Source organism: Papio anubis, chromosome 6 (genome assembly GCF_008728515.1).
Source record: "Papio anubis isolate 15944 chromosome 6, Panubis1.0, whole genome shotgun sequence".
NCBI classification, from domain to species: Eukaryota; Metazoa; Chordata; class Mammalia; order Primates; family Cercopithecidae; genus Papio; species Papio anubis.
In genome coordinates, this window is record NC_044981.1 from 8,247,201 (window position 1) to 8,271,220 (window position 24,020).

At 40.1% G+C, this 24,020-nt stretch overlaps 1 long non-coding RNA gene across 1 annotated transcript in view; it reads right to left on the minus strand.

The window, feature by feature from the left end:
• Positions 1-1,688: 1,688 nt before the first annotated feature.
• LOC108585356 overlaps positions 1,689-24,020 on the minus strand; it is a 40,941-nt gene continuing 18,609 nt past the window's right edge. Inside the window, exon 2 of the long non-coding RNA XR_001901536.3 lies at positions 1,689-2,404. This is a non-coding gene — a long non-coding RNA (uncharacterized LOC108585356). The remainder of the gene's footprint in view (positions 2,405-24,020) is intronic.

Here is a 24,020-nt window from a genome sequence, read left to right on the forward strand (position 1 = left end):
GGTTTCACCATGTTGGTCAGGCTGGTCTCAGGTGATCTGCCCGCCTTGGCCTCCCAAAGTGCTGGAATTACAGGCATGCGCCACCGCGCCCGGCCATCATCCTTCTTTTCTACATTGCAAAGCTCTTTGAGAGGCTATTTTTGCGTTTCCTCTGTGTCTCTGCCCATTTACTCTGGAATTTCTTGATGGTAGTAAGAGTTTCAACCCTTACTACCACTAAAATTTCTTCTCCAAGGCCATCAATCACATCTTAGCCACTAAATCCAAAGGCCTAATCTTCTATGTTGCAATCTCTCCTCTTTAATCTTGGAACATTGAAGAACAGCTGCCTGCACACGCCTTCCTTTCTCTCCTTTCCCTTCAGCCCTGTCTTCTGCTCCGCTGTCCTCTCCCTCTTTGTCTCCCTCTCCAGTTCCTCTACCTGCCTTTGTCCCTTAAATAGAGTCACTCAAGGACCGGTTGTTTTTCTTATTACTGTTCTCTCCGAACTCTCTCCCGGGGAAAGTTTACCTAATATCAGAGCTTCAGCTGCTTCCAGGTGAGCAGCTCCCCACCTGTGACTCTCATTCCGACCGAGTCTGCTATGAGCTTGGGTCCCACGGCCAGCTGCCCCGCAGGAACCCCACACTTACCATGCCAAACCTAACTGGTTAGTTTTCTCCTGTAGGCCTCTTTCCGCCGGTGCATCCTGTTTTTGTTAAAGACACCATAATTCTTTGAGCTAGCCAGAAATGAAATCTCAGGACTGTCATTGCCTCCTAGAATGACCAACCATCCCCGTTTGTCTGGGATTCAAAGGCCTCCCAGGAGTGGGTCTATCCGTGCTAAAACCTCAAGAGAACCTGCCAACCGGGTCAGCTGGCCCCTACTCACTCTTCTTGCTTTCATACCTATTCAGCCCATAATTGTTTCATTTTCAGTTCCATCACATTTCTCACATCTGTCTCTTTCTCACTGAGGCCTCCCTTGTCCCTCACCAGGTTTCTTGTAATCACCTCCTGATTGATCTCCCTATATCTAGCCATCCTTCCTTCAACCCACCCCAAGACTCACTACTTGGGTCATGGTAACTTACTCATGGTGTTGTTGTCTAGATTAAATGAGTTAATACAGATAAAGAATAGTGACTGGCACATGGGAAGTGCTAGGTAAAGATTAGTTATCATGGTTCATTCACTCTTTCTGAAAAAATTTTATCCAAAGACATATACTGGCCAGGTGTGGTGGCTCACACCTATAATTCCAGCACTTTGGGAGGTGGAGGCAGACGGATTCCCTGAGGTCAGGAGTTCCAGACCAGCCTGACCAACATGGTGAAAAACCATCTCTACTAAAAATGCAAAAATTAGCTGGGCGTGTTGGCGCATGCCTGTAGTCCCAGCTACTCAGGAGGCTGAGGCAGGAGAATCACTTGAACCCAGGAGATGGAGGTCACAGTGAGCTGAGATTGTGCCACTGCACTCCAGCCTGGGTGACAGAATGAGACTGTCTTAAAAATAAATAAATAAATAAATAAATAAATAAATAAGACATATACCATTATCTAGTCAATAGAGATGCAATCAAACTAAAGAATTCTGGAAGGGTAACTATATATGTGTGTACATATATATATGTGTATATATACACACATACACACAAACATAAATATTTCCTAAATGAAAAACTAAATAATAAAACTGGAAAAACACAGTTAAGTATATTTTAATGCAGTTATGAAATTTAATTAAAATATAAACATTCTTGAAATAAAAGATCTATAATATACCTTAGAAAATTATCTAAGTCTAAAATTCCAAATTTCTTGACAACCTGGAAGTACATAAAATGGTGGGACAAGAGAAACTAAAAAATTTTTAAATTTCTCTCTTCACATTTTTGACAATTAGAAATAAATACGTTGAAATACAAATTTTAGAAAAATAAGATGTACTCCATTCATAAAAGAGAGAGATGTACCTTCTCTAATCATAGTATTTCCTTCCCACAAATGAGACAAATTAATATATATAGTCCTTCTGTAACATAGATGTTTCCCAGATGTCTAACAGTGGTGTAACCTTTTTTATTTTTACAGTGCTCCAAAGCTTGCTGGCACATAAACGTGAATGGATGAACAATGTAGAATTCACTCAAGAAATTTCAAAGAGAGAGAGGAGGAGATTTACATCACACAGCAAACAACCTAATAAATCTGTTAAACGCCATGCATGTGAATAGGCATTTTCCTCTTTCTGACCCTTTCTTTCCACATAGAACTCAGTGCTCCTTCCTCATCCTCCTTTACAGTATTTATTGCCTTCCTTCTTCCACGCTGGGGAGCGGTGGAGGCTCACTTGTGTTCTTCAGCGGACTTGCCAAAGCATCCCCTCCAGCACACTGCTCTCTCCCTTCCACGGATCATCTGTTAAGAAAATACATTTTCTTGTCGTTAATTTACATATACATGTGCATTATATATATGTTTATGCAATGAACGATTGTTAGGAAAATCACTACCACATATACATGCATTATATATATCTTACATATACATACATATGTATTATATATATACCCGCACAAACATGCATATGGAAAACTGTTAGGAAAAACAGCACAATGGTAGTGTTAGTGCTGGTTGTCTCTAGGTGGTGAGATTATATATTTTTTTCTATAATCTTCTGTAATTTCCTAATTTTCTGTGATCTATATATGTTTTTAATCATCCAAAGATGTTGAAATTTAAACCATGGTCTATATATATTTTACATCCCCATTTAAAGCCTTCTTGTGATTCTCCATGGCCTGCAGGATGACACTTGATGTTCAACCTAAGAGCTTCCTCTCCTCGCTTCCCACCCCTCTCTCACTTGTAGCTGATGCCCTAATAATACCAGAGTGTTTCCTGTGCACACCCAGCTGATTCACATCTCTTTGTCTGTGCTCACATGTCTACCTCCACCCGGAAGATAACTTCCCTTCTCCTGGTGACCTTCATACCACCCTTCTCTCCTCAGAGCAGGCACAGCTGCCCAGGAACCTTTCTGGTTGAGCCTTCCATGGATCCTAATTGCATTTTACCCTGAAGATGAAATGATTTGTCCTTCTGTCTACACTCCTTTCTGGACTGTAAGCTCCCGAAGAGCAGAAGCCACATTTTACTATCTTCATATCATAGCTTCTAGAAGGTTCTGCCAACCTGATACAAGCTGCAAAAACTGAACTAAACTCAAGTGACACTAGAAGTAAAAGACCTCTGGTTCACAGCGAATATATAAAGTAGATAAACAAGCTTTCTTTCTATTCTATGCATGTTCACAAAACTACTTTGACTAAATATTCAAATTGGGACTGCCAAGCACCAAGGCCTAAAAATATCTGTCTTTTGAGAGACAAAACAGATAATACTAGTTGAAAATAATGTCCCCATGCTGTGGCTCTTTGGTATTAGAGCCCCTGCCATTAACTCTATTAATGACAAGCAAGGCAAGATCTGGGAAGGATGTCACATGTGAACTCATGGAATTTTAAACTTCTCTTCCAGTGCGCTTAGGAGAATATTCTCAGCCAAAACTGCTGAGTACAGATAAAATAGTTTGCTGCTCTTTAAATCACCCTAATCTTGAAAGCAATTAACCGTGCTTTGATAATTGAATTGATTTTTCCTTCCTCATTGAGGAGCATGGACATCGGCTGGGGAACCGAAGAAAAATCTCTTGAATGTCATTAAAATTAGCTTTATTGAACAGCTTAGCATATGTTTCAAATTTTTTTAAAATAGTGAACTTATAAAGCTAAGAAAATATTAGGAAAAAAATTAAATGCAGTCAAGTGTGCCACTACCTTATAATGCTATAGATATAAAGAAATGAATAATTCTGAACAAATTTTAAATACAGGAAAAGTGTAGTTTTTTTTCCAACGTTCATGTATAACTCAAATGCAGTTCAAGAAATTTGGCTGAGGCTTTTCCAGCATAGTTGCCTTTGGACTGAGACAAGGAAGGAAACATTTCAGCAGAATGGCACTTATTGTTGAATGGATCAGGACTGTTGGAATGGATGGTGCTTTTCAACACAGCATTGCTGTAAAAATGCTTAAATATACACATAGACATTCTATTGCCACAATGGGCTCAAAAGAGATGCCACAGAAGTTATGATTATCATTATTATTGGTAAGATTATAAGAGATTGTGACTTGATGCAAAACCCTCCAACATTCAGGACATCCAAGGTGGGGTTCTTGGCAGAAATACTGGTCCAGGAAGAACTAGCTGCTCTTGGGAGATCCTGCTGCTCTTTGGATACACGTTTTTTACTCCGTGCGTTTGCTGAAGTCTACTCAGAATGATGTATGGTATCCTTTAAATGCACTTCCAGGCTACTTTGGTTTCCTATCTTTGTTTCCTAATAAAACTTTCTTCTGACATTAACTCAGAATTCCACTGATTCAGAATTCAGAAGACTAGGAAGGTTAAACCGTCTGGCTGCTTTTCCATTGAAACGTGATGATAATTCATTTTCATAACCTCAGCCCTGAGGCATGAAGAAACCAAGAAATACCTCATTGACAGGCAGCAAAGCAAGATCTTAAGGCAAGTTTTGGTGCTAAGGAGAGTTTTTGATTTTTTTTAATTGGTAATCTTCAGATGGTATAAAATTGTCATATGTATTATTCTATCAACTGGATTCTCTGATGCCCAATGATTCTAGAGAAATAATTACTTGTCATACCAATGTTAGAAATTTCATTCTATAAGTTGAATTGCGTGGCTGTTGAATATGAAAGTATACATTAAGGAATCTAATATAAATTCTCAAAATTAAGTGATAATTTTCTGAATTATTTTAATTTGTTTATAAGAAAGATATAATTTAGGGGCAGCTCTTGAATAGCAGGGTATCTTTTAAGGACTGCATAAAAACAGTTCAATATTTACACTCATTTTCTAAATAAATTTTCATTTTCATTAAGAAAATTTACTTAGTGATATGGTTTGGCTGTTTCCCCACCCAAATCTCATCTTCAGTTGTAGTTCCCATATCCCCACATATTGTGGGAGGGACCTGGTGGGAGGTAATTGAATCATGGGGGTGGGTCCCCCATGCTATTCCCATGATAGTGAGTGAGTTATCATGAGATATGGTGATTTTATAAGGCTCTTACCCCTTTGCTTGGTTCTCATTTTCTCTCCTGCCACCCTCTGAAGAGGTACCTTCTGCCATGATTGTAAGTTTTCAGAGGCCTCCCTAGCCATGGGAAACTGTGAATCAAGTAAACCTCCTTCCTTTATAAATTACCCAGTCTCAGGCAGTTCTTTATAGCAGCATGAAAATGAATTAATACAGTAGATTGGTACTGGGTAGTGAGGCACTGCTGTAAAGATACCCAAAAACGTAGAAGCGACTTTGGAGCTGGGTAACAGGAAGAGGTTGGAACAGTTTGGAGGGCTCAGAAGAAGACAGGAAGATGTGGGAAAATTTGGAACTTTCTAGAGACCTGTCAAGTGGCTTTGACTGAAATGCTAATAGTGATATGGACAATGAAGTCCAGGCTGAGATGGTCTCCAACGGAGATGGAGAACTTTTTGGGAACTGGAATAAAGGTGACTCTTGCTATGTTTTAGCAAAGAGACTGGTGGCATTTTGCACCTGCCCCAGAGATTTGTAGAACTTTGAATTTGAGAGAGATGATTTAGGGTATCTGGTGGAAGAAATTTCTAAGCAGGAAAGTGCTCAAGATGTGACTTGGGTGCTGTTAAAAGTTTTATGTATTCACAAAGATATGGTTTGGAATTGGAACTTATATTTAAAAAGGAAGCACAGCATAAAAGTTTGGAAAATTTGCACCCTGAGGATGCAATAGAAAAGAAAAAACCATTTTCTGAGGAGAAATTCAAGCCAGCTGCAAAAATTTGCATAACTAATGAGGAGCCAAATGTAAATCACCAAGACAATGGGGAAAATGTCTCCAGGGCATATCAGAGACTTTTGCAGCAGCCCCTCCCATTATAGGCCTGGAGGCCTAGGAGGAAAATATGTTTTCCTGGGCTGGGTCCAGGGTCCCCCTTCTGTGTGGAGTCTAGGGCTTTGGTATCCTGTGTCCCAGCTGCTCTAGTCATGGGTAAAAGGGGCCAAGGTACAGCTTGGGCTGTGGCTTCAGAGGGTGCAAGACCCAAGCCTTGGCAGCTTCCACATGGTGTTGAGCCTGCGGGTGCACAGTAGTCAAGAATTGAGGATTAGGAACCTCCAACTAGATTTCAGAGGATGTATGGAAATGCTTGGATGTCTAGGCAGAAGTTTGCTGCAGGAGCAGGGCCCTGGTGGAGAACCTCTGCTAGGGTAGTGTGGAAAGGAAATGTGGGGGTGAAGCCCCGACTGGGGTACTGCCTAGTGGAACTGTGAGAATAGGGCCACCATCCTCCAGACTCCAGAATGGTAGATCCACCAACAGCTTGCACTGGGCACCTGAAAAAGCCACAGGCACTCAATGCCAGCCTGGGAAAGCAGCTGGAAGGGGGGCTTTACCCTGAAAAACCACAGGGGTGGAGTTACCTAAGGCCAGGGAGCCCACCTCTTGCATCAGTGTGGCCTGGATGTGAGACATGGAGTCAAAGGAGATTATTTTGGAGTTTTAAGATTTAATTACTGCCTAGTTGGATTTTAGACTTGCATGGGGCCTGTAGCCCCTTTGTTTTAGCCGATTTCTCCCATTTGGAACAGGTGTGTTTACCTAATGCCTGTACCTCCATTGTATCTCAGAACTAACTAACTTGCTTTCGATTTTACAGACTCATAGGCCGAAGGGACTTGCTTTGTCTCAGATGAGACCTTGGACTTGGACTTTTGGGTTAATGCTGGAATGAGTTAAGACTTTGGGGAACTGTTGGAAAGGCATGATTGTGTTTTGAAATGTGAGGACATGAGATTGGGAGGGGCCGGGGTGGAATAATATAGTTTGGCTGTGTCCCCACCCAAATCCAATCTCATCTTGAATTGTAGTTCCCATAACCCCCACATGTTGTGGGAAGTGGGAGGTAGCTGAATCATGGGGTGGTTTCCCCCATGCTATTCTCATGATAGTGACTAGGTTCTCATGAGATCTGATGGTTTTATAAGGGGCTTCCCCCTTCACTTGGTTCTCATTCTTCTGCTGCTGCCCTGTGAAGAGGTGCCTTCTGCCATGATTGTAAGTTTTCTGAGGTCTCCCAGCCATAAGGAACTGTGAGTCAATTAAACCTCTTTCCTTTATAAATTACTCGGTCTCAAGCAGTTCTTTATAGCAGCATGAAAATGAACTAATACACCTGGAAAGCATTTATTGGGCATTTACTCTATGTACCACACTGTAATAGCTATCTAGGAAGGAAGATAAATGAAGCAAATAAAAAGATGTTCACCACATTTTAGTCCATGCCAGGCACTGTGTAGAGTGTGGCATCAGGTAGACAAGAGCATCAGCTTTACTGTTCATTATCTGGGTGACCTTGGGCACATTACTTGACTAGCCTTGGAATCAGCATCCATAACATGAGTATAATAATGCTTTAACTTATAGGACTTCAGGTAGGATGAAATGGGATAATGTACCTAGAGTATTTTATATAATGTCTAACACATGGGGTTTAAATGAAGGCTAACATTATCTCATTTAATATAGTCACCATGACAATTGATGCCCCCTTCTCTCTTCCATGCACCATTATTTTCTCTACTGCATTAATCCTCTATAATGTATCAATTTTCAAGCCTTCAGTATTTCTCCCATCTGAAAGGAATTTTGCCTTGACTCCACTTTTCCCAGCTACTGTCCCACTCCTCTGTTTCTCCTTACAACTGAAACTCTTCAAAAGAAGCTCCAGTGGTGAGCTGCAGTTGGGTTAAGAAAATAAGTAGATCCCAAAAAGGATGAGTTCATGTCCTTTGTAGGGACATAGGTGAAGCTGGAAACCATCATTCTGAGCAAACTGTCTCAAGGACAGAAAACCAAACACCTCATGTTCTCACTCATAGGTGGGAGGTGAACAATGAGAACACTTGGACACAGGGTGGGGAGCATCACGCACTGGGGCCTGTCGTGGAGTGGTAGGGGGCTGGGAGAGGGATAGCATTAAGGGAAATACCTAATGTAAATGACGAGTTAATGGGTGCAGCAAACCAACACGGCACATGTATACATATGTAACAAACCTGCACATTGTGTACATGTACCATAGAATTTACAGTATAAAAAATTTTTTTAAAAAAAGAAATAAAATAAGTAGATCCCAAGCTTGACAGACAGAAAGCATGGTCACAGAAGCAACTCAGATCAGCAGATGGGACTAAATACACACATATTCGTGCACATGTAGATGCAGCACACACACATACACATACAAACACACATGCACCATATACATACACAAGCTGATGAACAGGATGAAGAAAGTACATTGATGGTGTCAAGGGCTGTGAAAATATCAAGGTGTAAAAAACGTTCAAGAAAACTCTTGGCTTTATCAATTAAGAGATGATCAGTTACTCTACAAGGAAATCTCAGTAAAGAGAGAATCTGAGAAAACATATACTAGATGACTTGAATCACTGAGGTGATTCCTCTCTTCTCATATTCTCTTAAATTTCACACAAGTACACTTTTCTCTTAACATTCCAGTAAAGCTGTTCTCATTAAGGTCACTGATAACCTCCATATTACTAAATCCAATGGTCAGTTTTCAGACTTCATCCTATATCATCAGTGGCATTAGCTGACCACTCTGTACTCCTTGAAACACTTTCTACACTCAGCTTTCAAAATATCACTCTCCTTGTTTTCTTCTTACCCCACTGACAACTCCTTTTCTGGCTCCTCCTGATACCTCTTTCCCTTAATGTAAGAATATTCCAGGGCTCAGGCATAGCTCTTCCCTCTTCTCCCCTTCCCTCATTTTTACCCTCCCTTCCCTTTTTACTACCCTCCTCATCTCTTCTTTACACACTAAGTATCATGTCTTCAAATGCCATTTGTATGCTCATAACTACCAAATCTGTATTTATAGCACAGATTACTCACTAATTCCAGATTCACATATTCCACTGCCTACTTGACATCTCCATTTGGAGATGTTTTAGGCAACTCAAACTTAACATGTACAAAACTAAACTGACGTTGCTACTCACTCATTGTTGCCTACATTTCCATTAGTGCTAGCTCTGTTCCTCCAACTACTGAGTCCAGAAATCTTGGCATGATTGTTTTTGCTTCTATTTATTTCATACCCTATATGGTGGTCTTAAAATATGCCCACTATTTTTTATACATCTCCCTTCAAATCGTGGAGCCTAATTTCACTCTCCTTGAGTAAGAGTTGGTCTTATTGACTTGCCTCTAATAAAAAAAATGGAAGTGAAGATATGCAACTTTGAAGACTAGGTTGTAAATGACATTGTGATTTCTTTTTTGTTTCTCTTTTCTCACTCTGACTGTGTTAGTATGCTCTGGCTGCCATAATAAAAGCTGCTGGGTGGCTTAAACAACAGATTTTCTCACAGTTCTGAAGGCTAGGGGTCCAAGATCAAGGTCCAGCACAATCAGTTTCTGGTGAGAGTTCCCTTCCAGATGCCACCTTCTCACTGGTGGAGAAAGAGAACAAGTTCTCTTGTATCTCTTCTTTAAAGGCACTTATCTTACTGGATCAGGACCCCATTCTTATGATCTCATCTAACCTTAATCACATCCCCAAAGGCCTTATCTCCAAATAGTCACATTGGAGGTTGGGGTTTCAACATATGAATTTTGGGGTTGGGGGACGCCCACATATTACACCATAACACTGGGGGAAGTTAGTGATCTTATCATGAAGACACACAAGCACCCAATGGAGAGGCCCATGTGGCAAGGGACTGGGGTTTCCTGCCAACAGCTGTGCAACGATCCATCTTAGAAGCAGATCATCCAGACCCAGTCAAGCCTTCAGATAATAGCAGGCCCTGGTAGCATCCTACTTGCAACCTAATAAGACACCCTGAGCCAAAACTACCCACCTAAGCTGCTCTTGAATTTCTGACCCACAATAATTATGAAATAATAAATGTTTGCTTTAATCCAGTATATGTTGAGCTAAACTGTCCTGAAGCAATAGATAACTAATATACCCCATATCCAATCCATCAGCAAAGCTGTTTGTCTTTATCTTCAAAATATATTCAGAATCCAACTACCTTAATTGTACTGCCAAAATATTAGGAACTATTAAGTCTTACCTGGGTTTTGGAATATCTTCCTAACTGGTTTCCCTAATTCAACCCTTGTCTCATTTACCAGGACAGCAATTAGAGTGAACTTATTAAAGTATAAGTCAGATTATGTAACTTCTGTGCTCAAAACTCTCAAATTTAAAGCTAAAAACGCTGTTGCCTCCTTGACTTCATCTCCTACTGTTATCCTCATTCTGTCTACTCCTGACATATGGACCTCTTTACCATTCCTACATCATACCAGGCACTCTCCAAGTTCAGGGTCTTTGTGCTTGTTGTTCCCTGGTCTGAGATACTCTGCTTCCAGATATCCTGATAGCTTAACTCCTCTTCTTTAAATATTTACTTAAGTATTGATTTCTTACTTCTTATTCTCTTTCCTTGCTCCATTTTTTTGCATAGCTCCTATCACCTAATTTACATAGTATACAATTTACTCATATATTTGGTTTGTTTCTGAATCCTTCTCTACCCAATGGAATGCTAGCTCCATGATGGCAGGGATTTTGTCTGTTTTACTTACTCCTGTATCCTCAGTATCAAGGAGTGTGCCTGGCACATATCATGTATTCATTAAAACTTGTTGTAAGAATTAATAAATAAATAAGATAAATAGGCAATGCAATTTTACTTTTTTAAAGATGAAAAATATTTGACTTTACCAAAAGTGACATACCTATGTTGTGAGGTTGCAAAATATGAACCTGGGTTTGCCTTGACTCTAATGTTCATTTAATTATAACACATTGCAGGGCCCATTTTATATTATTATTTTTTCATAAGAAATATTATTGAAAGAAAAATCTCCTTTTTTTCCATTAGGAAAGACTGGAAAGAAGATGGTGCTGTCAGAAATCTGAATGACACCTCACACCGCAGGGTCTTTTTCATTGCTGGGGGTACTGCAGGCACACGTTCAATCACCATTTACTTAACCACGAATACTGTAGAGGAAACTGATGCTCTGCATGAGGAATTAATCAGGCAACCATCACCTGGTTGGTGACCTACCCATCACTATATCAGTCCCATTTAATGCTGATACAGGTTCCAGCTAGTCAACACGGAGTCGGCGCACAAATATTAAATTTCCAGATCCTTAAGGGAAAAGAAAGAATCAAAGAAACAGTCAAAATTTAACCCTCTGTTGTCAGTGGGGTTATTCATAGCTGTTAGAGGCAGACACTTGACTATAGCATGCAGAAGATGTTGAGCTTGGCTTTTGATATCTTAAAGCTTAGGAACATCCAAATGGAATATCCCAAGGCGTGATAAGTAATACCTTCCTCCAGGACTAGAGAGAATAGTAAGGAAACATAGGAGGATTCCCTTCTTAACAAAGTTTAACACAAACTCCATCAGTGCCAAGAGGACTGCTTCTTTAGGGACAACACGCCTTGTGAAAATTTCTGATCAACCCTCCCAGGGGCCATATTTAAAGTGATCTGAATATTGCCAATAGGGAAGTAGCATTGGCTCTTCAATTTCTGACCAGAACATGGACAAGAAGCAAGAAGCCTTGACCAGGTGTGTTAGTCCATTCTCCCACTGCTATAAGACCATACCCGAGATTGGGTAATTTACAAAGGAAAGAGGTTTAATTGACTCACAGTTCTCCAGGGATGGGGACGTCTCAGGAAATGTACAATCATGGTGGAAGGGGCAGCAAATATGTCCTTCCTCACAGCAGGAAGGAGAAAAACGAGTGCCCAGTGAAGGGAGGAGACCCTTATAAAACGAGAAAAGGATGGGGGAAACCGCCCCCATGATTCAATTGTCTCCACCTAGTCCCTCCCACAACACATGGGGATTATGGGAACTACAAGATGAGATTTGGGTGGGGACACAGGCACACCATATCACCAGGTCATTCCATTCGAGGAAGGGAACTATCCCAAAGCTTATATACATTTAACCAAAACTAGCTGTTGTTGGGGTGTTAGGGGAAGCAGGATATTCTTGGCCCCCAGAATGGATCAGAGTCAGATACTCAGTGTTAAGTACTGTGCAGCTGTCCTGGAGGCCCAGTGGACAGATAGAGCTCAGGCCTCATGTTCATGCAGGTGGGAAGGAACATCATGGGATTTCAGCTGGGAGAACTCTGCACATCCCAAAGGATTACCTAATTAGAAAATAAAATGAAAACCCAGCTCCCCTCCCCAGGCATCTCATCACAGAATACTGCTTTATTCCTTCTGCTTTTCATACACAATGGGCGGTGTCAAAATGAATGATGTAGAAGTGGTTATTGGAAAAGTGCCGTGTAGTACATTTGTGTGGTGCTGTTAAAATGTAAATCAAGTCAACTTCATTAGGATGCTTAGTAGTTTCAAAATCAGGCTACAGTCCTTTCTGAGGCTCAGCTCCCAGTTGGAAGGGTAGTTTCCCCAGCACAGCTGTCCCTGCTACTAACTGTTCGAGGCAGAGATGGCATTTGAATATAGATTTGGACATATTAAGCAACTGACAACTATTCTCAGTCCACATTTTAAGTCAGTTTTTCCACATTAGGAAAATACATTTTGTTCATTCAACTGACCTTGATAAGAATATAAACTCTTGCAGCATGGGGTACGGAGATGCCACTGCTGTCCTCACCAGCTATGGTTGTATACCCATGGCCTTGGGATTCAATTTGGCAGAGCAGTAAATGCTGGGCAAAGCAGCCTTAGGTTATAGTGCACACTACAGAGGGGGAGAGTGCTGTTCTTCCTTGCAGGAGAGGCACAGCTTGAGGAGAACAGTTTATCTGAGGAGCAGTTGGGGCCAGCATTGTCAGGCTCCAGGGGTGAGCTGCAAGCTGATTTTTTTAAAAAAAGATATCTCCAGCTTGATAGACAACAGGGCCATAGAAGCAACTTGGGCCAACAACTTAGGACGCATATGCAGACGCAGATACAAACAAATACACACACACACACACACATGTGCACACATACACGCACATGCACATACAGCATGGGAACTGGTAAATGAGACAGAGAAGGAATAGGCTAGAGGTAGGATGGCCAAGATGGTTTAACGACATGAAAGTCAAACACTAAGAGGAAAAGAGTGATTAATGCCATCAAGGTTTGCAAAATGGTCAAGGTAGCCAGGCATGGTGGCTCACGCCTGTAATCCTATCACTTTGGGAAACCGAGGAGGGAATATTGCTTGAATCCAGGAGTTTAAGACCAACCTGGGCAAAATAGCAAGACCCCTGCCTCTACAAACAAAAATTCGCTGGGCTTGCTGGCACAGGCCTGTGGCCCCAGCCACCCAGGAGGCTGTGGTGTGAGAATCACTTGAACCCAGGAGTTTGAGGTTGCAGTGAGCCATGATAGCACTACTGCACTCTGGTCTGAGTGACACAGCAAGACCACTGTATTAAAAAAAAGTCAAGGTGCATAAAATATTCAAAAAGGCCCTTGTTTTGTCATTGAGGAGATCAGTAGTGACATCAAAACAGGGGTTGGAAAACTATGGCTGTTGGCTGCTTTTGTATAGCCCACAAACTCTGAAAGGTTTCAACATTTCTAAATAAAAAAAGTATTTACCAGTGATAACAGCTGCTGGAATAGTTGAGTATATTGTTTCTTGGTCTGAAAGCCTAAAATATTTACTATTTGTCCCTTCACAGAAAAGAAGTTCACTTACCGTTGCTCTAAAGAGACATTTTAGGAGAGGGGAGAGGGAACTTGAAGAATCCAGGTATCTCTCATCATCTCAGTAACACAGGAGGAACTTCTTTTGCTCCTCTCACTACTCAAAGTGAGGGATGTGAAAATGGGGTTCAGGCTTTGGTACCTTGGCTACACAGGAGACTTCACCAGGAAGTTTTTACATATACTGTTGTCTTGATCCCAACCTCAAGATATTTCTGGTTTAACAATTGGTTGATGGGACCTGGGGTTTTGTTGTTTTGTTTGTTTGTTTGTTTGTTTTTTGTTTTGAGATGGAGTCTCACTCTGTCGCTCAGGCTGGTGTACAATGGCGTCATCTGAGCTCACAGCAACCTCCACCTCGCAGGTTCAAACCATTTTCCTGCCTCAGCCTCTCAAGTAGCTGGGACTACAGGCATGCACCACCATGTCCAGCTAATTTTTGTGTTTTTATTAGAGACGAGGTTTCACCATGTTGGCCAGGCTGGTCTCAAACTCCTGACCTCAGGGGATCCACCCACCTCGGCCTCCCAGGGTTGGTACTTTTTAATGGCAGATGGGGCTTAGTATAAACATGTTATACTCTTATTGTAAAATCAGCATCAAGTCATCTGGAGTTGAATGGAAGGATTTTGGAGGAAGTGCCCTGCTGATGTTAAACTTTACTGGATTCAATCAAGCCAGTTTTATGACTTTCTGCACCACCAAGTAGTGGCAAGATGGGACATCAGCCAGTAGTCAGCAAATACTTATTGAGCGCCTATATTGTGTAGGGCACAGCAGAAAGACAATGGGGTGAGGAACCTTGGGGTGTCGGTGAGGACATGCTGAAAAATTATATGGTTCATTCTGTAAAAGGAGACAACTAGGGTCAGAAAAGGATAGAAGGATGAAAAATGGATGGATGAATGGATGGATTTGGAGTTCAGAAGGGTTAAAAAATCAGGAAGTGGCTGAGAGGAAAAGAGCAGATTTGGTGCCTGTGAGAAAATTAGAGAAATGTCAGAATGTGTGGTCACAAAGAGGACATTACAATTATACCTCACTGTAGAGCAGGTTCAGGTCATGACAAGATCCTCAACTGTGAACCTTCAATCCAATTTAAAGAATACTTATTGACAAAAACAAGCAATGGGGAAAGGATTCCCTATTTAATAAATGGTGCTGGGAAAACTGGTTAGCCATAGGTAGAAAGCTGAAACTGGATCCCTTCCTTACACCTTGGATTAAAGACTTAAATATAAGACGTAAAACCATAAAAATCCTAGAAGAAAACCTAGGCAATACTATTTAGGACATAGGTATGGGCAAAGACTTCATGATTAAAACACAAAAAGCAATGGCAACAAAAGACAAAATAGACAAATGGGATCTAATTAAACTAAAGAGCTTCTGCACGGCAAAATAAACTATCATCAGAGTTAACAGGCAACCTACAGAATGGGAGAATCTACCTATCTGACAAAGGGCTAATATCCAGACTCTACAAAGAACTTAAACAAATTTGTAAGAAAATAACAAACAACCCCATCAAAAAGTGGGCAAAGGGTATGAACAGACACTTCTCAAAAGAAGACATCTATGCAGCCAACAGACACATGAAAAAATGCTCATCATCATTGGTCATCAGAGAAATGCCAATTAAAACCACGATGAGATATAATCTCACGCCAGTTAGAATGGCGATAATTAAAAAGTCAGGAAACAACAGGTGCTGGAGAGGATGTGGAGAAATAGGAACACTTTTACACTGTTGGTGGGAGTGTAAATTAGTTCAACCATTGTGGAAGACAGTACGGCGATTCCTTAAGGATCTAGAACTAGAAATACTATTTGACCCAGCGATGTCATTACTGGGTATATACCCAAAGGATTATAAATCATGCTACTATAAAGACACATGCACACATATGTTTATTGCAGCACTATTCACAATAGCAAAGACTTGGAACCAACCCAAATGTCCATCAGTGAAAGACTGGATTAAGAAAATGTGGCACATATATACCATGGAATATACTATGCAGCCATAAAAAAGGATGAGTTCATGTCCTTTGCAGGGATATGGATGAAGCTGGAAACTATCACAAGGACAGAAAACCAACCACTGCATGTTCTCACTCATAAGTGTGAGTTGAACAATGAGAACACATGGACACAGGGTGGGGAACATCACACACCCGGGCCTGTCTGGAGGTGGGGGGCGCTGGGGGAGGGATAGTATTAGGAGAAATACCTAATGTAAATGACTAGTTGATGGGTCCAGCAAACCAACATGGCACATGTATACCTATGTAACAAACCTGCACGCTGTGCACATGTACCCTAGAACTTAAAAGTATAATAATAATAATAAAAGAATACTTATTGATTTAAATTTCTTTTCTATTTCTTTATTTACCAACATTGAAATAGCACCTTCCTCCACCATTTTTATGGTCAATATATTTCTTTATTTCAGTCTATATAGCCTTTGTGGACAACCTAACTACCATTTTATGTTATTACTCTTAGATTAAAGTATGTTCCATTCAGTGATAAATGTTTGCGATACATTTGTAATGTACTTGTAAACTGAGACTTTATATGCAAAAATACAAATTTGCAGGCATTTTCGGAAGATGCTTCCAAACTTTAAAGGTATCCCTCAGTAGCCATGAAGTACAGCTCCTTTTAGAGAGTTGCACAGCACTGAGCTGTCTGATACAGACAGAAGCCATATGCTAAGAAAATGCAGGGCTCATGGCATAGACAGAATTTTCCATTTCTATTAAAATTAAGAGCTTTTATTCATGGTCTGATTTCTTTTAGGTTTTTGCCATCTCCAGGAACGACAGGCTACATGATTGAAACAGTTGTTCAATTTTTCTTGCTGAAGATGGTGAATTGGGTTAAGTTTAGAAACAACCATAGCTGGAAAAGGTGACTTTGTGAGCTGCTTACTTCTTTTTCAGAGAAAAAGTGATTTTCTGGTTTCTTTCTTCAGTTATACAAATAATATGTGCTAATTATAACAAGCCAATCCACGGAGAGGCCTGCAGATATGAAGTTCGGAGTCATTCATTCACTATTCCGCAGGGTGGCTCTCCAAGGCAGCCGACATTGACAAGCAGGCTTGTGTGTTTCCACACGTCTCTTGAGCAAGGCTTATTTAGTCTACACTTGACTCCTTTAAAGCTGCTCGCAAGCAGATGAGGCTCAATCTCGGATTCCGGAACAGAGAACTCAGCCCCTATTGTTAGAAGGGCCAGTGAAGGTGGCAGGTCAAAGCACAGCCTGGAGCTGACTGTCTGTGTACAAATCCCACTTCACTACTTGCTGCATAACTGGAGCAGATGATTCAGCTTTTCTCTGCCTTAATTGACTCATGTAAATGGAGATATTAAAATATCACATATGGATTATTACATTGATTAGGAAGTTAATGCAATACAGCATGCATAGCAGTTAGTAAGCACTCAATAAATGGTAGATATTATTATTTTCTTTCTTGTGGGAGCAACAAAAGTGGAAAGAATGGCCCTTTGGTAACTGGGGATCTGAGTATATACAAACTGTACCAATGATAACCACAGTCACACAAAAACTACATTTGTGTAGGCTTAGTGTTACACAGTCACAAAGCACTTCATCTGTTGATTCTCTTATATGGCTAGAATTTAACATTAATTCTTTTTCTGTTTTTCAGGAATAATAAAGAATATCAATAATATTATAGGCATAATTTTAAACAATTTTATTCAACAATAATTATATATAATAAAATTCACTGGCCGGGTGTAGTGGCTTATGCCTGTAATCTCAACACTTAGGGAGGCCAAGGCAGGGGGATTACTTGAGGCCAAAGTTTAAGACCAGCTTGGGCAACAAAGCAAAAGCCTGTCTTTACTATATATATATATATATACACACACACACACACACACACACATATGCGCACACACACACATATATATACACACATATATCTATATCTATATATATTAACAGCCAGGTGTGGTGGTGTGCACCTAAAGTCCCAGCTACTCAAGAGGCTGAGGTAAGAGGATTGCTTGAGCCCAGGAGTTGGAGGCTGCAATGAGCTATGATCCCACCACTGTACTCCAGCCTGGGTGACAGAGTGCGACCTTGTCTCTAAAAACAAATAAATAAGTAAATACAAATTTTTAAAAATAAAAATGTATTCATTTTAAGAATACAATTAAATGAGTTTTAGTAAATTTACCAAGCTGTGCAACCATCACCACAACCCAGTTTCAGAACATTTGTATCACCCTAAGAAGCTCCCTTCTGCCTGTTTGCAGTTAACCCTAGCTCCTATTCCCAGCTCTGGGCACCATTAATCTACTACTCTCTGTCTGTATGACTTTGCTTTTTCTGGACACTTCATATAAATGGATTATGCAGTATGTGGTCTTTTGTATCTGACTTCTTTCAGTTAACATAATGTTTTAAAGATCTACCTACAGTGACGTACGTATCAGTATATGTTCCTTTGTACTGATGAACTGTATTCCATTGTATGGATATACCATGGTTTGTTTATCCATTCAACAATGGATGGACAGTTGGTTGTGTCTAATTTTAGTTTGGTTGTGTCTAATTTTAATTTTAATTTGTGTCTAATTGGCTAATTTTAATAGATGCGGGCTTTCAAGGATAGGTAATTCTAACAAGGGAAATGGTATGGGTAAAAGGGACAGAGGTTAGAAAGTCTATGGTGTGTGAAGATCATACACAGAAGTAAAAAAGCAATCTCCTCTATTAGCGTTTCTGTCTTCATATTTTTATATTTTTATATTTTAGCTATTATATATATTTATATTATATATATTATTATATTTTATATTTTTTATTATATTTTAGCTATTATGAATAATGTCACTATGAACATTTGTGTACAAGTTTTTGGGTGGACTTACGTTTTTATTTCTCTTGGGTAGATACATATAAGTGAATATAGTACATTTATATTTAACTTTTTAAAACTACTAAACTGTTTTCTACAGTGATTGCACCATTTCACATTCCCACCAGCAATGTGTGAAGTTTCTACAGGTCTCATTTTAAAGGTCAAAATAGAAAGAAGATCTAAAAATACATGAATTCAAGTGCCAAATGTCCGTTCTCTGACACTGGCTATCTTCTAAACTCCCCTTTAATGAAAGGACGGGGAGAATCCTTCCCCTGCCTTCCCCAGATTCTCATTTCCCATCTTTTGCTGTTTGGCTGGATGGGGGCTCCCTCACCTCATTTAGTCCTGCTAATTCAGGGAAGGTAACCCTCTGCTCCCCGACTCCTAGCAACCCTAAGAGGCTATCTAAATTATCCTCAGAGCGAACAGGCTATCTAAAGTGGAAAGAACATTTAACAAATGCCAATTCACTCCTTGGGTATGGCAAGAGACGAGTTAATGCAGTTTGTAATAATTATTGACTACAAGAACTGCAAATGATTGCATAAAATTTCTAAAATATGCCTGCAAGGTTCTCTTATTGATGTGTTGCCCCCAGGGGTACACATATGGGTTTAAGTGTCTAAACTGTTTTATTAATTAAATTGCTATGATTTACGTCTCCCATGTTAGCATTTACAGTTTATGAAACAGCCCTGTAATTAGAAAATGATGTACTAGTGTTGCTTGTTTACTTTGTGGGTGAAATATTATACACACAGATGTGTATGTGTATATATATATACACACACACTTATATATGTTTATAGACATACACACGCACGCGCACACACACACACACAAACTGTTTTTTCCTGGGTCAACCCTCACAGACTACTTTATTTCTAGTCCAATTAATAGGCAACCTCCAGTGGTGCATTAAATTGCTTTTTAGGGGGAGGGTGAAGATAACTAAGAAGTTCATTGTTCCCGCTGAGGTGTGCGATGGCATCCATGTATGTTTGTTTATTTTCCCTCCATAGACAGACAATTGAAATCACAAGATTTTATTGTAAAAAAAAAATTCTGTCAAGAACAGCCCTGAGGATACCTCAGCAAATCCTAAAACTGTAGATCTAATTTAATTATACAGCATCTTATTATCTTCTGTGTCCATTCTGAAGGTATATATAAGTTACCTGTGCTACATAGACAATGCCTAAATAAAATCGTTGTTGAAGTGCTTTTAGTTTGCCTTTATTTTATACCTATTTATTTGTCCCATCTACAGACCATATTCTGGTGCTGAATCTGATGTTGTACATATTTTTATGAGTTTTCTCAACTGTGGCTAATACGTGACTTTTATGTATATCAGATTATGCCAAGTCTGGTTCAAGCATATCAAATGATTATTTTTAGGTTGGAAGAACTTTAGGGGTTATATACTCACACTTTCCATATTTCTGTAACATTCCTGGGTTCTGTATAGATTGATCGTAATTGACATTTCAAATCTGTTTTATGCAGAGGTAATGTATAATTTTAAAAGTCTATCTTTCAGAGGTACTAGGGGTAAAAGATAATAGTCTTTAAAATATCTTAACATATAGGGAAAAAAGTTTCTGTGTATACAAAATATCAATTTGGTAAGTAATTTAATGATGCACAAATTTATATAAAAGGGTTGCTCCGCTCCCATGGCTGTGATGAATTCTGATTGCAGAGGCTAGAACAAATTTGGGGGGCAGAAAAGAGCAAAACAGAAGTAGGTAATACAGAGCTTAGCACAGGACTATATGCTTAAGGTGCTTTACACATTTTTACTTATCCACTTAAATGTTTATCGAGAACTAAACTATAATGGTATTTAGTAGTATACTGCACACTAAAGAGAATGTGAAGACTTTCAAGATGCTAACTTCAAGAAGCTCACAGGTAAAAGGAATGCTCTGTCCAGAAGCATGAAGAAAGGTTGCATGCTAAGAAAACAATAGGGTTTCAGTAGATAGAGGAAGCTCTTCCGGTTAGAGTGGTCAGAAAAGTCTTCTTGGAAAAGATACTATTATCTTTTTGGCATTGGGGAGAATTTTAATAGATGCGGGCTTTCAAGGATAGGTAATTCTAACAATGGAAATGGTATGGGTAAAAGGGGCAGAGGTTAGAAAGTCTACAGTGTGTGAAGATCATACACAGAAGTAAAAAAGCAATCTCCTCTATTGGCGTTTCTGTCTTCATATTTTTATATTTTTTATTATACTTTAAGTACTAGGGTACATGTGCACAACGTGCAGGTTTGTTACATATGTATACATGTGCCATGTTGGTGTGCTGCACCCATTAACTCGTCATTTACCCTAGGTATATCTCCTAATGCTATCCTTCCCCCCTCCCCCCACCCCACAACAGGCCCCGGTGTGTGATGTTCCCCTTCCTGTGTCCAAGTGTTCGCATTGTTCAATTCCCACCTATAAGTGAGAACATGCAGTATTTGGTTTTTTGTCCTTGTGATACTTTGCTGAGAATTATGGTTTCCAGCTTCATCCATGTCCCTACAAAGGACACGAACTCATCCTTTTTTATGGCTGCATAGCATTCCACGGTATATATGTACCACATTTTCTTAATCCAGTCTTTCATTGATGGACATTTGGGTTGGTTCCAAGTCTTTGTTATTGTGAATAATGCTGCAATAAACATATGTGTGCATGTGTCTTTATAGCAGCATTATTTATAATCCTTTGGGTATATACCCAGTAATGGGATGGTTGGTTGTCCCTGTTTGCAGATGACATGATTGTATATTTAGAAAACCCCATCATCTCAGCCCAAATCTCCTTAAGCTGATAAGCAACTTCAGCAAAGTCTCAGGATACAAAATCAATGTGCAAAAATCACAAGCATTCCTATACACCAATAACAGACAAACAGAGAGCCAAATCATGAGTGAACTCCCATTCACAATTGCTTCAAAGAGAATACAATACCTAGGAATCCAACTTACAAGGGATGTGAAGGACCTCTTTAAGGAGAACTACAAACCACTGCTCAACGAAATAAAAGAGACAGAAACAAATGGAAGAACATTCCATGCTCATGGATAGGAAGAATCAATATTGTGAAAATGGCCATACTGCCCAAGATAATTTATAGATTCAATGCCATCTCCATCAACTACCAATGACTTTCTTCACAGAATTGTAAAAAACTACTTTAAAGTTCACATGGAACCAAAAAAGAGCCCCCTTTGCCAAGACAATCCTAAGTAAAAAGAACAAAGCTGGAGGCATCATGCTACCTGACTTCAAACTATACTACAAGGCTAGAGTAACCAAAACAGCATGGTACTGGTACCAAAACAGAGATATAGACCAATGGAACAGAACAGAACTCTCAGAAATAATTCCACACATCTAGACCATCTGATCTTTGACAAACCTGACAGAAACAAGAAATGGGGAAAGGATTCCCTATTTAATAAATGGTGCTGGGAAAACTGGCTAGCCATATGTAAAAAGCTGAAACTGGATCCCTTCCTTACATCTGTCTTCATATTAAAAGAAAGTCATGGATGATACCACTAGATTAGCCATTCATCTTACAATTGCATGATGTGGGTAATTAAGGTGAAAGAAGTACAAATGCCTCACAGGAACTAGTCAACAATGCTGTCAAGTATGTGTAGAGTGAAGCAACGAATGAGTGAGCGGTCAAACAGTAAAAATGCACACTGGAGGAACAAATAGCAACAAAAGGATAGATGAAGCAAGTGTGGCAAGAGGTTGATAATGGCTGAATCTGAGTTCTGGTTGGATTAGGGCTTATGATACTATTTTTTTTTTCACTTTTTTAGGCTTGACATTTTCATAATTTTTTAAAGCTGTTTACACTTTCCATTTCTACTCCCACAGAAACGGTCCTCCTCAAGGTTCTAATGATCCCCAGTTATGAAATCCCGACGAAAACTTGTGTTCATCTTACATGACTTCCAAGCAGCCTTTGACACATTTGACCGCTTCCACTTTTCTGAAACATCATCTCTCGCTAGTTTTGCTGACACTGCATCTCTCCCTGTTTCTGCATTGCCTGCCTCAGCTCAGTTCTGCTGTCAGCACCTCATCCTATCTGACCTCCAAATACGGAGTTCTTGGGTTCCACTCTTGGTCCCATGATCTTCTCACTCCACACTCTCTTCCTCAGTGACACATTGAGTTCAGTTATCACATGCACTCCGGTGACTCCTCATATGTCTTCAGCCCAGACTTCTCCAATGAGTTCCACACTCACATATCAAACTGTAATCCATATCTCTAGTCATCACCTCCTGTATTAGTCAGGTTTCTCTACGGGGTCAGAACTAATTGGATATATGTATATATGAAAGGGAGCTTATTAAGGACAATTGACTTACACGATAAAAAGATAAAGTCTCATGATAGGTTGTCTGCAAGCGGAGGAGCAAGGAAGCCAGTGGTGGATCAGGCCGAGTTTTAAAACCTCAAAAGTAGGGATGCCAACAGTGTAGCCTTCAGTCTATGGCTAAAGGCCGGAGAGTCCCTGGCAAACCACCAGTGTAAGTCCAAGAGTCCAAAAGCTGAAAAACTTGGGGTCTGAAGTTCAAGGGCAGGAAGCATTCAGCACGAGAGAAAGATGAAGGCTGGAAGACTCAGCTACTCCGCCTTTCCATCTTCTCTTGCCTGCTGCCTGCTTTATTCTAGCTACACTGGGAGCTGATTAGATGGTGCCCACCCAGATTGAGGGTGGGTCTGTCTCTCCCAGTCCACTGACTCAAATGTTAATTTCGTTTGGCAACACTCTCACAGACATACCCAGGAACAATATTTTGCGTCCTTCAATCCAATCAAGTTGACATTCAAAATTAACCCTCACACCTCTACTTACAGACTCTTGGAATTCACCGTGTTCAGAATGGAGCTCATGATCTTTTCCCCCAGTCTGTTCCTTTTCAGCATTACTATCTTGGTGAACGCCACCACTATCTTCTCAGCGCTCATTCCAGAACTCGAGGTGTCATTCTCTGCACTCTTCATCTCCCCTCAACCTATCCATCATCCAGTTTTGTCAATTTCACTTCCAAAATACTTTTCAAGCCTGTTCACTTCTGTCAGCCTCCACACCCACCACTGTTTCTCACTTAGACTAACTACTGAGAAAGCCCTACTGCATCTCCATAAGTTGTAGGAACCCCCACCCGCCTCCCCATCCTCCGCTTGGAAACCAGAATGATCTTGTAGAAAC